Raw genomic sequence first — 15756 nt, 5'->3', positions numbered from 1 at the left:
TGTTTCAATAATGAATAAGTGAGTCAAAATGTTGTGTGATCGTGGCACTGAGGTACCACCCTCTTCAAACCCAGCATGCACCCAAAATGAGGGCGAAAAAGCCTCAGACTAATGTAGCAGTATAGAACCAAAAGGTACAAATCAAAACTGCTTTTCATACTTTTCACTGGCAAAAAACTCCCTCACAGAACAGCTCAGGTTTAGAAAAGGGCAAAGTCACCTGGAGGCACTTTCAAGGACTTAGCTGACAAAAGACAACTTGAGCTCCAATGCTGTCACGTCTTCTCCAATCTTCCCAACAAGCGACCTTGTTTCACCAATGTTTGGCTCATCAGGGGAACAAACAATACGGCCACTTATTATATGTTGTGTGTCCTCGTATAATTTGTTAACACAATAATGAATAAGTGGCAAAAAGGTGGCCAAACTAATCAGATGACAGCTGGAGGCATAAACCCCTCCCACCCCCCAAAGATGTGAATGAAACAGTGAATACCAGCCTGAATGACAGCTTTAGATGCTCTGGCCAGTCCTATTAGATCAGCAAGTAGATCTCTGGAGTAATCTGGTGATCAGTGCAGTGGACTACAGAGACGGGGACCCAGGTCCATAAGCCATTCTAACTAGTACACTTGTGGTGGAAAGTGTAAGCCCACCAAATATAGGTGATACCTGCAGACATAAGGGCTATTAGGGAGGTACTGTATACATTACATTACCTTAGCGAGGGCGCCTTTGCGAAGAAGCCGAGAGAAGGAGCCAGGAGCCAGGCTACTCAGCAGCAACTTCAATTTTCAACCTTCAATCTTCCAAATTAAATTCAAAAAATATTTAAAAAAAAATAAATTATCTATCCTTTCTTCTATACTCACTTTTTTTCTTCTCTCTCTACTTCTCCATCTAGCTACACGTCGGGCACACTCCAGCTCACCAACTTTAGATCACATGGAAGAAATTATGGAGGCAGCAGAAGGCAAGCGAAGCTTTCCAGTATACTGCATTGACTGTCACATGTATGACTACCTCCCTTCCGGGAGGCAGGCCTACATATGCAGTCGATGTCAGGAACTGGCTAGCCTAAAGAAGGAGATCGGGAGACTACAGGTCAAAGTACAGGAGCTAGAGGGACTCCGCTCCATAGAGGAACCAAGGGAATTTGAACCAACCGAGGACACCAGCAGAGATAACCACATCCACGAACAGGTCAGAGAGCTCGAAAGATTCATCGAGGAGGCCTGCAAGATGGTAGAAACACAGGATCACCCGCTCTTCAGAAGAGAACAAACGGATGGAGGACAGGACCCGCCAGGAGCCACCAGGACCCACCAGGACCCACCAGGAGCTGAGGGAGAGGAACCAACCAGGAGAAGGAAGGATTGGAGGATCCAATCATCGACACAGACCTGAGACCCAGGAGGAAGCTGAGGAGAGGAAAATCTGCTATCGTGGTGGGAGATTCAATCCTGAGAGAGGTGGACAGTCACATAGCAGGAGGCAGAGCGGATCGCCTAGTGACATGTCTCCCAGGGGCGAGGACAAAGGACATCTCCGACAGAATCGAGAGTATCATGGAGGGAGCTGAGACAGAGGACACAGCAGTGATAATCCACGTCGGAACAAATGACGTCAGCAGAAGGAATTTCAACATGACTACACTGACCGAGCAGTTTAAGATCCTGGGGAGGAAGTTGAAGCTGAGAACAGGGAAGATAGCCTTTTCAGAGATCCTGCCAGTACCAAGAGCAGATGCGAAGAAGCAGACCGAGCTGCAAGCAACAAATGGATGGCTGAGGCGATGGTGTGACGAGGAGGGTTTCCTCTTTGTACGGAACTGGTCAACCTTCCTGGGGAAAAACAAGCTCTATAGGAGAGACGGACTGCATTTGAGCACGGTTGGGACGAGGATGCTGGCACGTAACATCCAGACCTGCATAGACATGAATTTAAACTGATAACAAGGGGAAAGCCGATAGTCGATCTGACCTCGACACATCGGACCACAGTATCAAGCAAGGATACTGAAACAGAAAATGGCGATAGTGGACTAGAGACAAAATGGACACTTTATGGACATAAACCCAAAGATGCAGCACAGGGACCCGAGAGGCAACTAGAAATAAAGAGCAAGACAAGGAGGAAACAGCAGGACCCAGAGGGCTATCAAAGAACAAAAAAGCGGGCAAAGGACGGGATAGACACACCACAGGAGGCAACACGTGAGAACAGCAGGAGCAACAAATCAAGAGTAGATCCAAAAGAAAAGGTAACAAACTGGGACTTAAATTGCCTATATACAAATGCTAGGAGCCTAAGGACTAAAATGGGGGAGCTAGAAGTTATAGTCGGAAATAAGGACATAGACATAATAGGAATCACAGAGACATGGTGGACAGAGGACAACAAATGGGATGTGGCCCTTCCAGGGTATAAACTCTACAGGAAGGACAGAGCACACAAAAAGGGGGGAGGAATAGCACTATATATAAAGGACTCCATTCCTTCATCCAGAACAGAAACAACAATAAGGGCAGACAGTCTGGAGTCACTATGGGTTAAGCTGACAGGAGGAGAAGGAGCTGACATCAAATTGGGATTGTACTATTGCCCACCAGGACAGTCAGAAGCAAACGACCTGGAACTGGAGGCCGAACTGAGGCAGGAGTGCAAAAATGGAAGGGTGGTGGTTATGGGGGATTTCAACTATCCGGGAATAGAATGGGACATTGGGCACTCAAATTGCACGAGAGAAACTAAATTCCTAGAGGCGATAAGGGGACTGTTTCATGGAGCAGCTGGTCATGGAACCAACGCGAGGGGATGCCACTCTAGACCTAATCCTCAACGGGCTAGAAGGACCCGCAAAGGAAGTGGTGGTAATAGCACCATTAGGGAACAGTGATCACAACATGATCCAGTACAAATTAAACATGGGAACATCAAAGGTGAAAAGAACCAAAACGACAGCACTCAACTTCAGAAAGGGAAACTACAAGGACATGAGGAAAATGGTAGGAAAAAAGCTCAACAGCAACTCAGGGAAGGTGAAGACCGTAAAGGAAGCCTGGACACTGCTTAAAGGCACAGTGCTCGAGGCACAAGACCTGTGCGTCCCAAGGTTTAGGAAAGGGTGCAAAAAAAATCAAACTAGAAACCCAGCATGGATAACATCTGCAGTTAAAAAGGCGATAAGCGACAAGAAATCATCCTTCAAGAAATGGAAAAAGGATCCAACAAAGGAAAACCAGGAAGAGCACAAAAGACACCAGAAAGAATGTCATCGAGAGGTCAGGAAGGCAAAGAGAGAATATGAGGAAAGACTGGCAGGAGAAGCAAGAAACTTCAAACCCTTCTTCAGGTATGTGAAAGGGAAACAACCAGCCAGAGAGGAAGTGGGACCACTGGACGACGGAGACAGGAAAGGAGCGATAAAGGAGGAAAAAGAGATAGCTGAAAGGTTAAACAAATTCTTCTCGTCAGTCTTCACCAGAGAGGACACATCCAATATTCCGGAACCCGAGGTGATTATAAACGGAGAACACGACAAAAGGCTGGTACAACTAGAGGTAAGCAAAGAGGATGTCCTCAGACAGATAGACAGACTAAAGAGCGACAAATCACCAGGCCCTGACGGCATCCACCCAAGGGTACTAAAAGAACTGAGAAACGAAATAGCAGAGACACTTCGCCAAATATGTAACCACTCCCTAAAAACTGGGGAGATCCCAGAGGACTGGAAAATAGCAAATGTCACGCCCATCTTTAAGAAGGGATCAAGGGGTGACCCGGGAAACTACAGGCCTGTGAGCTTGACCTCGGTTCCTGGAAAGATGATGGAAGCAATGGTAAAGGACACAATCTGCGAACACATAGAAAACAATGGACAACTGAAGGCGAGCCAGCATGGCTTCTGCAAGGGAAGGTCATGCCTCACGAACTTGCTGTACTTCTTTGAGGGAATAAACAGTCAGATGGATAAGGGTGAATCCATAGACATCATTTACCTTGACTTCCAAAAAGCCTTCGACAAGGTACCACACGAACGGCTACTTAAAAAACTGTGGAACCACGGGGTGCAAGGGGATATCTACCGATGGATCAAACACTGGCTAGCGGGCAGGAAACAGAGGGTTGGAGTCAAGGGCCAATACTCAGATTGGCAATGGGTCACGAGCGGAGTTCCGCAGGGGTCGGTGCTGGGACCTCTACTATTCAATATATTTATTAACGATCTGGAAACGGGGACAAAATGTGAGGTTATCAAATTTGCTGATGACACCAAACTCTGCATCAGGGTTAGAAACACAAAAGACTGTGAAGACCTACAAAGGGACCTAACGAGACTGGAAGACTGGGCAAAAAAGTGGCAAATGAGTTTTAACGTAGAGAAATGCAAGGTCATGCATGTAGGGAAAAAGAACCCGATGTTCAACTACAAAATGGGGGGAACACTGCTAGGGGTGAGTAACCTGGAAAGGGACTTGGGGGTGATGGTCGACTCATCACTGAAACCATCGGCGCAATGTGCGACAGCCTCAAAGAAAGCAAACAGAATGCTGGGCATCATCAAAAAGGGTATCACAACCCGGACGAAGGAAGTCATCGTGCCGCTGTATCGCGCAATGGTGCGCCCGCACCTGGAGTACTGTGTTCAATACTGGTCGCCGTACCTCAAGAAGGAAATGGCGGTACTCGAGGGAGTGCAGAGGAGGGCGACTAAGCTGATAAAAGGTATGGAAAATTTTCCATACGCTGACAGGTTAAAAATGCTGGGGCTGTTCTCCCTGGAGAAGAGGAGACTTAGAGGGGACATGATAGAAACCTTCAAAATCCTTAAGGGCATAGAGAGAGTAAATAAGGATAGATTCTTCAAACTGAGGGGAGCCACAAGCACTAGGGGTCACTTGGAGAAATTGAAAGGGGACAGGTTTAGAACAAATGCTAGAAAATTCTTTTTTACGCAGAGGGTGGTGGACACATGGAACGCGCTTCCGGAGGAAGTGATAGGCCAGAACTCTGTACAGGGGTTCAAGAAGGGTTTGGATAGGTTCCTGGAGGAAAAAGGGATAGAGGGGTACAGATAGAACTTGAGGTAGGTTATAAAAGTGGTCAGAAACCACTTCACAGGTGCAGACCTGATGGGCCGCCGCGGGAGCAGACCGCTGGGCGAGATGGACCTCGGTCTGACCCAGTGGAGGCAACTTCTTATGTTCTTATTACATTAGTGATTTCTATTCCACCATTACCTTGCGGTTCAAGGCGGATTACATATGAATTGTCAGGACATTTAAAAGTACATAAGGAATGGTCTGGACATTTTTTAAGTTGCTAAGGATTGGAGAGTATTGCAGGAGATGCTTGAGGTAGATCTAGTTGTTTTTGGTTTTATGCATTTTTTGAATAGTAGGGTTTTTGTTTCTTTTTTAAAGGTTTTGTAGTCTGTGGTCGAGATCAGTAGATTGGAGAGTTTTGCTGCTCAAGTAGCTAGGAGGTTGTTGTACAGCTTTTTTCATTTGACGTTTTTGGTTGGAAGGTGAGTGAATGGTGCGTGGGTTCTCCTGTGTCTAGTTGAGGTAGATTGATTTAGTCAGTTGTTCCAGTAGGCTGGGCTGTCTCTGTTTATGGCTTTAAATAGTTGGCAGTAGAATTTGAAGAGTACTCTCGCTTGTATTGGGAGCCAGTGTGAGTTGTGGTATGCCTCTGTAATGTGGTTGTCTTTCTTCAGCGAGTAGATAAGTCTTAGGGCTGTGTTTTGTACTGTTTGTAATTGTTTTATCATGGTTGTTGGGCAAGGGAGATATAGTATGTTGCATTAGTCCATTAGACCTAGGACTAGGGATTGTACCACAAGTTGGAACAGTTTTTTTTTTTTAAAGAATTTTTGAACTTGCCTTAGGTTTCTCATGACTGTGAATGATTTTTTTTTTTAATTGTTTTGTTGATTTGTGGCTGCATGGTGCATCCTCTCTCTATCAGCACTCCCAGGAGTTTTAAAGTGGGTTGGATGAGGTATGAGATTAAGTTTATTAGTAGGTTTGTTACTGTTGAGATTTTACTATTTTCGAGGAGGATGAAGTTTGTTTTGTCAGGATTTAGTTTCAGTATCAAGTGTTTTGTGCATTGTACCTGCCATGGAGGGCACTGGTTGGTCAAAAGGAAGTAGAATGGTGATGTCGTCTGCATAGCTGTAGGAGGTGAGGCCTAGTTTGTCTAGGCAAGAGCTGAGGGAAGCAATGTATAGGTTGAAGAGTATGGGAGATAGTGGTGATCCTTGGTGTACGCCGCAGGGATTAGACCATGGTTCTGATCTGGATTGTGGAAATCCTTTAAACCATGATAGTACCTTGCCAGTGATTCCTACTGAGTCTAGTATAAGTAGGAGAATGTCATGGTCTACCAGATCAAAAGCTGCAGAGAGATCTAGTTGGATAATCAGCATTTTTTTTTGCCTGTGCTGAGGTGTTGTCTAGCAGTGTCCATGAGTGATCCTAGTAGGGTCTCAGTGTTGTAGTTGGTTCTGAAGCTAGATTGTGTAGGGTGGAATAAGTTGTGGTTTTCTAGGTATAAGGTTAGGACTTTAGCTACGAGGCCTTCCATTAGCTTGACATAAAGTGATATTAAAACTATGGGTCTGTAGTTGATCTGTCGGCCCTTATGGGTCTTTCAGGATCGGAGTGATGACGATTTTGCTGAGGTTTCATGGGAAAAGGCCGTCTGTGAGTAAAGTTTGTATCCATTGCATGAGGAAGGTGCGAAATAATGTATTGGAGGTTTTCAATAGGTATGGGGGAAATTGGTTGAGGTCACAGGCTACGTGGCTGTATTTATTATAGAGTTTATTTAGGTCTGACCATTGTATAGGTGGGAAGTGGGACCAGGTTAGAAACATAGAAACATAGAAAAATGACGGCAGAAAAGGGCCAAAGCCCATCAAGTCTGCCCACTCTAGTGACCCTTCTCCTCGATTTTGCTCACCACCCCTGCCCTTACATCATTAGAGATCCCACATGAATATCCCATTTATTTTTTAAATCTGCCACGCTGTTGGCCTCAATCACCTGCCTTGGAAGTTTATTCCAATGATCGACCACCCTCTCAGTGAAAAAATACTTTCTGGAGTCACCATGAAATTTCCCTCCCCTGATTTTCAGCGGATGCCCTCTGGTGGACGAAGGTCCCATAAGACGGAAGATATCCTCTTCCACCTCGATACGACCCGTGATATATTTAAATGTCTCAATCATGTCCCCTCTCTCTCTTCGTTCTTCAAGTGAGTACAGCTGCAATTTATTCAGCCTTATTTCATACGGAAGATCCTTGAGCCCCGAGACCATCCTGGTGGCCATCCGCTGAACTGACTCAATTCTCAGCACATCTTTCCGGTAATGTGGTCTCCAGAATTGAACACAATATTCTAAATGAGGTCTCACCATGGACCTGTACAGTGGCATTATGACCTCTGGCATCCTGCTGATAAAACCTCTACGGATACAACCCATCATTTGCCTTGCCTTGGAGGAAGCCTTTTCCACTTGATTGGCAGTTTTCATGTCATCACTAATGATTACTCCTAAATCCCGTTCTTCCGTGGTCCTAACTAAGGTCTCACCATTTAACGTTGTGGTCCACTGTAGCTCCAAAACACTAGGTTTCTCCAAACAAAACAACTTGGTTAATAGTTCAACGATCCTCATATAACATCCAGGATACACAAGTCCAAAATGGCAAAGCAAAAGAAAATTTTTTTTTTTTTTTTTCCAATTTCAGTTCCTCAGGTGTCCTGCAGGAGGTGCTATATCCCACTCCTGATACCAAACTATGTGGTCCACTGTAGCTCCAAATCGTGCTCAATAGCACACTCAGTGGCTGTCCACAAAATAACACCCTGACGTGTGGCCCGGACTGGAGCCACCCTGCAGGACCGGATTCCAAACAGGAACCAAAAAGAAAAGAAAAAAACCAGATAACAAAAGTCACCACGATTATTCTTCAATGGCAAAATAATATCAGATTTTATTTCTCTTTTGTCCCAAGGTAAATAGGCTTTCCAAAACAGAAGGCAAACTTGTCAGAATGTTCTTCCTTACAGTAACACAAAAAGTTGAAAACAAAACCAGCAAATAACGGTCCAAATAAAGGCATTAATTTGCTCTCAGCAATGTTTCTATTTTAGTTGTGGCAGAGGGTTTAATTGCCTCCAGCCTTAGGGTTGTCTGCTTCCAAAGCAGGCAGCTTCCAAAACACAAACAAATATAGTTCAGTGCAGACATTCAGCACAAGTATCTCAAAAGTCCACACAAGCCTCTGGCCAGTTCCAGTCACTGCCAGGTCAGGAGAGTGATAGGTTTTGCTCAATAAAGCCTCTAGACCGGCTTTCAAAAATTCCCTCACAGGGTGTTAGCAAAACCTCTCCCAAAATACAATCACCCCTTAGCTTGCATTCAAAAGAAAAATAGTTTCTTCAAACAGTCCATAAACACAAACCTCATTCACTGCTTGAGGGTGGAAGCGAAGTTCACCTGCATGGGCTCAACAAACTCAGGTGCACACTCTGTCAGGCTTTCTTCCACTTCCATATTCAGTTCATCTGGAAAATTTGATTCCTCAGCCTGGCCAGCCTCTATCACCTCCATAGGAATAGGCTTGTTGCACCTGCTTGGCTCCAGGGACTCTCTAGGGAGAAAGGGCTTAAAACCTCTCCCTAGCTGGCTTCCCTTCCTGTTCTCTGAAACAGGTTTATATACCTTGGGGCAACGCCCTGCTGTGTCAGCCCTGGCAGTGTTCCAAGGGCCTCTTGGGCTCCCCCGGTGGTCAGAGTTATTATCATTGTCAGGAACTGCCTGTACCTTCCCGATTCCACCCCGGGATTTCTTTTTTACTTCTTTTCTCTCAGCCCTGACTGGGACCTGAACAGGGAGAATACCTGGCATGTCACAACGTGTAAGTCCTGCACAGATTTCTTTTACCCAGGTGCATCACTTTACATTTTTTAGCATTGAAGTTGAGCTGCCAAGTCGATGACCATTGTTCTAATAGTAGTAGGTCCTGCGTCATACTCTCAGGCATAGTGCATTTACCTACTATGTTGCACAGTTTGGCGTCGTCGGCGAACAATGATATTTTTCCTCTGAGCCCTTGGGTCATATCACTTATGAATATGTTGAATAGGATTGGACCCAAGACCGAGCCCTGTGGCACTCCACTGGTCATATCCGATGTTTTGGATGGGGTACCATTTACCATCACCCTCTGAAGTCTACTGCTCAGCCAATCCTTAACCCATGCAGCTAGTGTTTCACCCAATCCCAGCGATTTCAACTTTTTCAATAACCTGCGGTGTGGGACGCTATCAAAAGCTTTGCTGAAGTCCAAATACACTACGTCCAGGGACTCCCCGGCATCTAGTTGTCTTGTTACCCAGTCAAAGAAGCTAATCAGATTTGATTGGCAGGACCTGCCCTTGGTAAATCCATGTTGATGGGGATCACGTAGATCTTCCTCATCCAGGATTGTATCAAGTTTCTGTTTGATCAGTGTTTCCATGAGTTTGCATACTATGGATGTGAGACTCACCGGTCTGTAATTCGCCGTCTCTGTCCTGCAGCCCTTTTTGTGGAGTGGAATAACGTTAGCTGTTGCAACTGATTCTTTCTCTGTGAGGGGTGTTGTGATCTCTTCTAGGTGCGTAGGTGTTCCATTGAAAGTGGACCTGATAGTTGTGATTTTATTTTTGAACAATGCCGCTAAGAGGGTGGCTGAGGGTGGCGGAGGGGAGGGGCGGGGTCGTTATTGGTTAGGTAGGGTTTGGTGTCTGTGAGTTCTTTTAGTAGTTGGAAGAGCTTTTTTGTGTCTTGAGATTCTTCTCCTATTTGCTTTGTGTAGTATGTTTTTCTTTCAGTTTTTGTTTGTATTTTGGGTTTAGTTTTCTCCATGCTGTTTTTGTGGAATCTTGACTGATTTTTTCCATTTTCTTTCTAGTTGTCTGCATTGTCTTTTTAGCAGGAGTAGTTCATTGTCGAACCATTTGTCTGATTTTTCTATAGATTCTGGTTTTTGTATGTTCTGTACTTAACATACCATATAAGGGGGGTTATAGTGAGATGTGTACCTGGGACCTTTTATGTTACTTTCACTATAGTGACCCCTAGGGTGACCCATTGCTTTGCTGGGATGTCTGTGTGGCCAGTCAACTAAGAATGCTGGCCCCTCCTACATCTCAATGGTTGGTTTTTGTGCATTTTTCATTTGGATGGGGATTTTATTTTTTTTTTAATGGTAAAAAAAAAAAAATAATAGGCACACTGAGGACAAACAAATCTAGGAAATAGCCATTTTCTGGTTTGAAAATGGTCATTTTCTCTACTAGATTTTTGGATGTCTTTCCCAAAATGTCCAAAATTGGATTTAAACTCACAATTAAGCCAGAATTAATTACTCCAGCTAGACTAGCAACCTTTATCCAGTCTTATCAGGCCCTAAGTGCCACCACTCAGAACTCAAACTTCTCATAGTTCTAAGATTTACGTGCCAGCTCGTCACTGGGTCTGTTATTTTCTTATCTCTAATCAAGAGCTTAATAGTTTACTATATTTCTTTTTACTCTATTTACTCATTTTCAATAAGTTGATACTTAGCTTAGGCTAGAGATGTCAATGCCGTTGGGTATGCCAGAGCCAACATGTTTCGCGTGAACCGCTTTATCAAGGCTCCACCCCTAAAAACACAACCAACAGAACCTTTTGTTACTATCAACTAAAAAACCCTTTCCAGTGCAAAACCTCTAATGAGACATATCATATTTTCTTTAAGCTTACCTTATCCCTGCCGACAACCATTGATTCTCTACGAGGATGTCGGCAGTGTTTTTGCTTTTAAATAATTGGGGCCGCCCAATCACAGCCACTTAATGACGTAAATCCAGACTTATGTCCCACCCCTCCAATTTCTTTATTCAAGCTCCTCCCCCCTGCGCTATTCCAAATCAAACTAGAGACATCCATTCTAGTTCTGTGTTTAACTCATAAGGAGATACAGTGTTCAATTGATAAATCCAACATTGTTCTTTATAGTTTAATTTTTTTTCAACAGTTACCCTTCCCTCCCTCCCACAATTTAATTGATCAATAACTCTCCATCTTAACTGTCCAGGATCATGCTGTTGAGCTATGCAATGTTCCACTTTAGGGGCTTGTATCATTTTATTTTTAATCATTGACTTGTGCTCATTTAATCTAACATGGATCGGCTGTAATGTATGGCCAACATAAACTAAATTGCAAGGATAGACAAGAATATATATTACTCCCTCTGTCTGACAGTTGGTATTAGCCGAAGCAACTATCTTTTTCTTAGTTTGAGGATCAATCCATGTTGTGCCCTCAATGGTGCTAACGCACCATTGGCAATGACCACATTTGTTATGATTTCCTACTGTCCTCACGTGTCTCAGACCTGTTTTTTGCTGAATCAAGACCTGGCAAAAAACAGGTGATAAAGCGGTTCATGCGAAACATGTTGGCTCTGGCATACCCAACGGCATGGTCATCTCTAGCCTAAGCTAAGTATCAATTTATTGAAAATGAGTAAATAGAGTAAAAAGAAATATAATAAACTATTAAGCTCTTGATTAGAGATAAGAAAATAACAGACCCAGTGACGAGCTGGCACGTAAATCTTAGAACTATGAGAAGTTTGAGTTCTGAGTGGTGGCGCTGAGGGCCTGATAAGACTGGATAAAGGTTGCTAGTCTAGCTGGAGTAATTAATTCTGGCTTAATTGTGAGTTTGAATGGTTTAGCCACCTTTAAAGAATATATAGTGCATATATTTGATTTATTGGCAAAATTGGATTTAGACATCTTATTGAAAATGCCTCTCCACAAGTTTTTATATAATGAGCAGCCAAAAGCAGTCCTGCTCTGAGGCATGTATATATGTATTATATAAAATATGTGCATACATCACAACTTTGCCCTTGCTGTGCTCAAACTACATCTACCACACAGCATGCAATGTCAGAGTGTGTACTTATATGCATGCATTCAGTTCAAGATTTTATAGTAGCCCTTTTTATACAAGGAAAGCCCTTTCTGAAATGACCTCAGCAGTGTATGTCTATGAGCAATTGTATGTGTGACTAGGAAGGAGAGGAGAAAGCGAGAATAAGGGAAGAAACAGTCTTCCTGGAACGAACAAGGGGTGCCACTTTCAAAGCTGTTTTTTAAATGCAAGATCAATAATAACATATAGATATGGATTTAGTCTTGTTTACTTCAGGGCTGGCCCAAGAATATCTGATGACCTGGTCAAACTTTCAGCCATGAGGCCTCCCCCCATGGGGCAGCTCAAGACCTTTCCTCCTCATGCCCAAATCTCCCTTTCACTTCTCAACCCGCACCTCCCAGGTATCCAGCATCTCTCTTTCCCTGCCCTCCCCCCCAGGTGTCCAGCATCTTCCTCATCCCACTCTCAAATTGTGGTACCCTAGGTTTCCCCATAATTTTTCGTTGTGACGTACCTTACCTTGAAATATTTTTTAAAAGGGGGCAATTAATAAATATACGTAAATAAAACACAGCCATGCTTCTGTGTATGTTTGGATCTTTAAGAGCTACTTAAGTTTCTTTTAACTAGCTTTTTCTTTTCAGAGCTTGCCATGCTCTTTGGGGGATTCTTTTGTTCACACTGATTTCCCATGGTCTGGGCAGCTTCCGAAAGCATTTTGACCTATTTTAGCCTTACAAACTTGTAGCCTGCCTTCTAATGCATCCTTTCTTGAGTGGATACTGATGCATTCTTACCATCAAGATAATTATGAGAGAATCATTAGTGCAATCAAGGGCTGTGGATTGGCAAAACTTTCATGGGCTTGAAATAATCATCTGTAAGTCATGAAGACAGATGCTTTGAGCAGTAGGTCAAAATGACTTGCAGCATTGTTCATCACTAGAGAAACTGAATCCATTCCGGGTGGAGCTGGGTCTTCTAGATTTCCTGGATTCCTAGCATGAAGTCAGGGGACTGTCAGTCCAGACTTACCAAGAAAGAAAAGACAGTGCAATTTTTTTTTTTATGGTTTAATTCCTTTCCTATAGAAAACTGCTTTATTAATTTTCATTCTGCAATCTTTTACAAGTTAGTTTAGCTTATTTATTAAAAAAAATAATAATAATAATTCTATTCCACTTAAAACCTAAGCGGATTACAGTTTACATACATAAGAAAATTGACAATATACATAAACTAAATGAATTATCCATACAGTTCCAGCAGAATCAAAGGGCTACCAGTCTTAAAAAATACCTTAACAAACAGATGAGTTTTCAAAGATTTTCAAAAACTCTTCAAATCTTGGCATAGCCTTAATGGACCATTTAAATCATTCCATAATTGAGGACCTGCTACTTAAATAGCTGTAATGCATCCCACGTAGATGCCCATGAGTTTATTGATTCTTGATACCTCACCTTTCAAATAAATCAGAGTGGTTTACAATAATCAATAGAAGAAAAAAGGCAGATTAGCATGTTCATGAGGACAGAGTGGACCTCCTTTTCACTGACGCTTTCGGGAATTAGTTTAGCCCTGAACAAACAGATATCTACCGTTCCTTTATAACTACAATGCAGTGACCTCCAAGAATAAGCATCTCTAGCTACCAGCGACCCCCATCCCTTAATGTTTATCCCTTACTTGTTCTTTTTCTTACGAAATTGTAGTTCCACCCTTTTACCCTCCCCTCTAGTTAGTGATGTCTAATGTTTGTCTATCCTACATCCCTATTTGCATATTTTATTTGTGTACATCGCTTTGAATTTATTATACAAAGCATTTTATCAAATTTTAAATAATACTTGGAAAAATGGGAAGCTAAGGTGAATAAAAGAATGAAAACAGGGGTAATATTGTTCCGAGTACATTCTTGGGGAAGTGCATTCCAGAGAAAGAGAGAGCCCAATACAAAAGAAGACTGAGTTTCGTGTTGACTCTAAGTGAGAAAGGTGGAGCAAGGGAAGGGTCAGCCAGGATGAATGAGATGAGTGGAGGGCTCTGGAAGGAACATAAGGGAAATGATGGCAGAAAGTACTTGTGAAAAAGACCTTATGGGCCAGTGTAAGGATCTTAAATTGTATATGGAAAGGGATAGGGAGCTAGTGATGATGAACTAAAAGACGAGACACCTAGTCCATTTTGTAGGCACAAGTGAAGGGTGAATTGCACCATTTTGAACAGTCTGAAGGCGCTTTAGACATATTTTGGGAAGACCTAAAAAGATTATATTACAGTAGTCTAACCATGAAGAAACCAGAGAACATAGGAGGGTAGCACAGGAGTCATCGTCAAGGGGGTTATGAAGGGAACATCTGAGGTGAAGGGAGTAGAAACACAGTAAGGGAGATATGATGGTCAAAAGAAACTTGTTGCTCAAAGGTAACACCCAACTATTTAAGAAGCTATATTGATTGGAGCGGAGTATTATGGAGTGAGAGGGTAAGGGAAGGGTGAAAGGATTGGCCAGTAATCCAGACCACCACTGACTTTGCAGGATTCAAAAGAAGATGGCTGGTTACAAGCCAGGAATCAATTTGGTTTAGACATAATTGCATTGGTGAGAGATCCAAGTCAGAAGGGTTCTGAGGAGAAAGCAACAGAATATCATCAGTGTATAAGTAAAACTTTATGGAAATAGTCTGAATTAAAGATGGCAGATGACAGAGATATTGAAAAGGGTTGGAGAGATGAGAGAGGCCAGGGGGATGCCACAGGTAAGGGGGAAACTAACTTAATTCTATTCTAGATTAGTGCTGTATATCACCTTGGGTGAATTTCTTTAAAAAGGTGGTAAATAAATTCTAATAAATAAATATATACATCTGTCTATCTAATTTGCAAACCTATATTAACAAACATCAGTAAGTAAATGGGGAAAGCTTGCATAGCATGGCTCATGAAATTCTTTTCAACTCCTCTGGATTTTCTGTTTTAATTCAGTTCAGCCAAATGGATTAAATTTAGAAATAGAATGGACCGTGCTAATTTGAAGCCCATGGGTTCTGCATGATGATTGGTGGATGAAGTCAGCAGCTTTTCCCTTCAAAATTTATCATGAAAAAATGCTGCTGCTATGTTTGACTTTAAATAATATGTAGTCTAACTGATGGACGGTTCTTTAAAAGATCAGAAAAGTACATTTAGGGCCAGATTCTGTAACCGGCTCCCAAGTTGGTGGCTGCCTTAAAAGTGGATGCTGATTGCCCATCAATCAGTCCAGGACGCCGGTTACAGAATCACTCCAAGCCAGGGCTACATTTCAGCCACTTATCTTTGCTGCTAGACCACAGCAGCAGATTGCGGCAGGTGGATTCCCCCCTCCCCCGTCAGCTGAGCAGCAGGGATTCCCCAAAGCCATGATTCTGTAACTGGCGCCCAAGTTCTGGATGCTGGTTACAGATTCGCACTTTAGGGAGTCCCTGCCGCTCAGCTGATATTGGAGGGGGAAATTTCCCTGCCGCAATCTGCTGAAAGTGGCCACAGCAAGGAACCCCCGTACCCAACCTCAAATCAGCCAGCAGAAGATATGCCCACAACCTCCTGCCAGCGCCCCCACCACCCACTAACATCCCTGGCAGGAAGGATGCCCAATCCCTCCTGCCAGCAGCTCCCCTGAACATCCCCAGTAGACCCACGTATTTACTTCAGAAATTTTCCTCTTTGGAAACGATTTTTAAATGATGTAATTTTTCTATGGATGGGGGATGTA

Source organism: Geotrypetes seraphini, chromosome 15 (assembly GCF_902459505.1).
Source record: "Geotrypetes seraphini chromosome 15, aGeoSer1.1, whole genome shotgun sequence".
Lineage (NCBI taxonomy): Eukaryota > Metazoa > Chordata > Amphibia > Gymnophiona > Dermophiidae > Geotrypetes > Geotrypetes seraphini.
The sequence above is the reverse complement of the archived record's forward strand: the minus strand, read 5'-3'. Positions refer to the sequence as shown.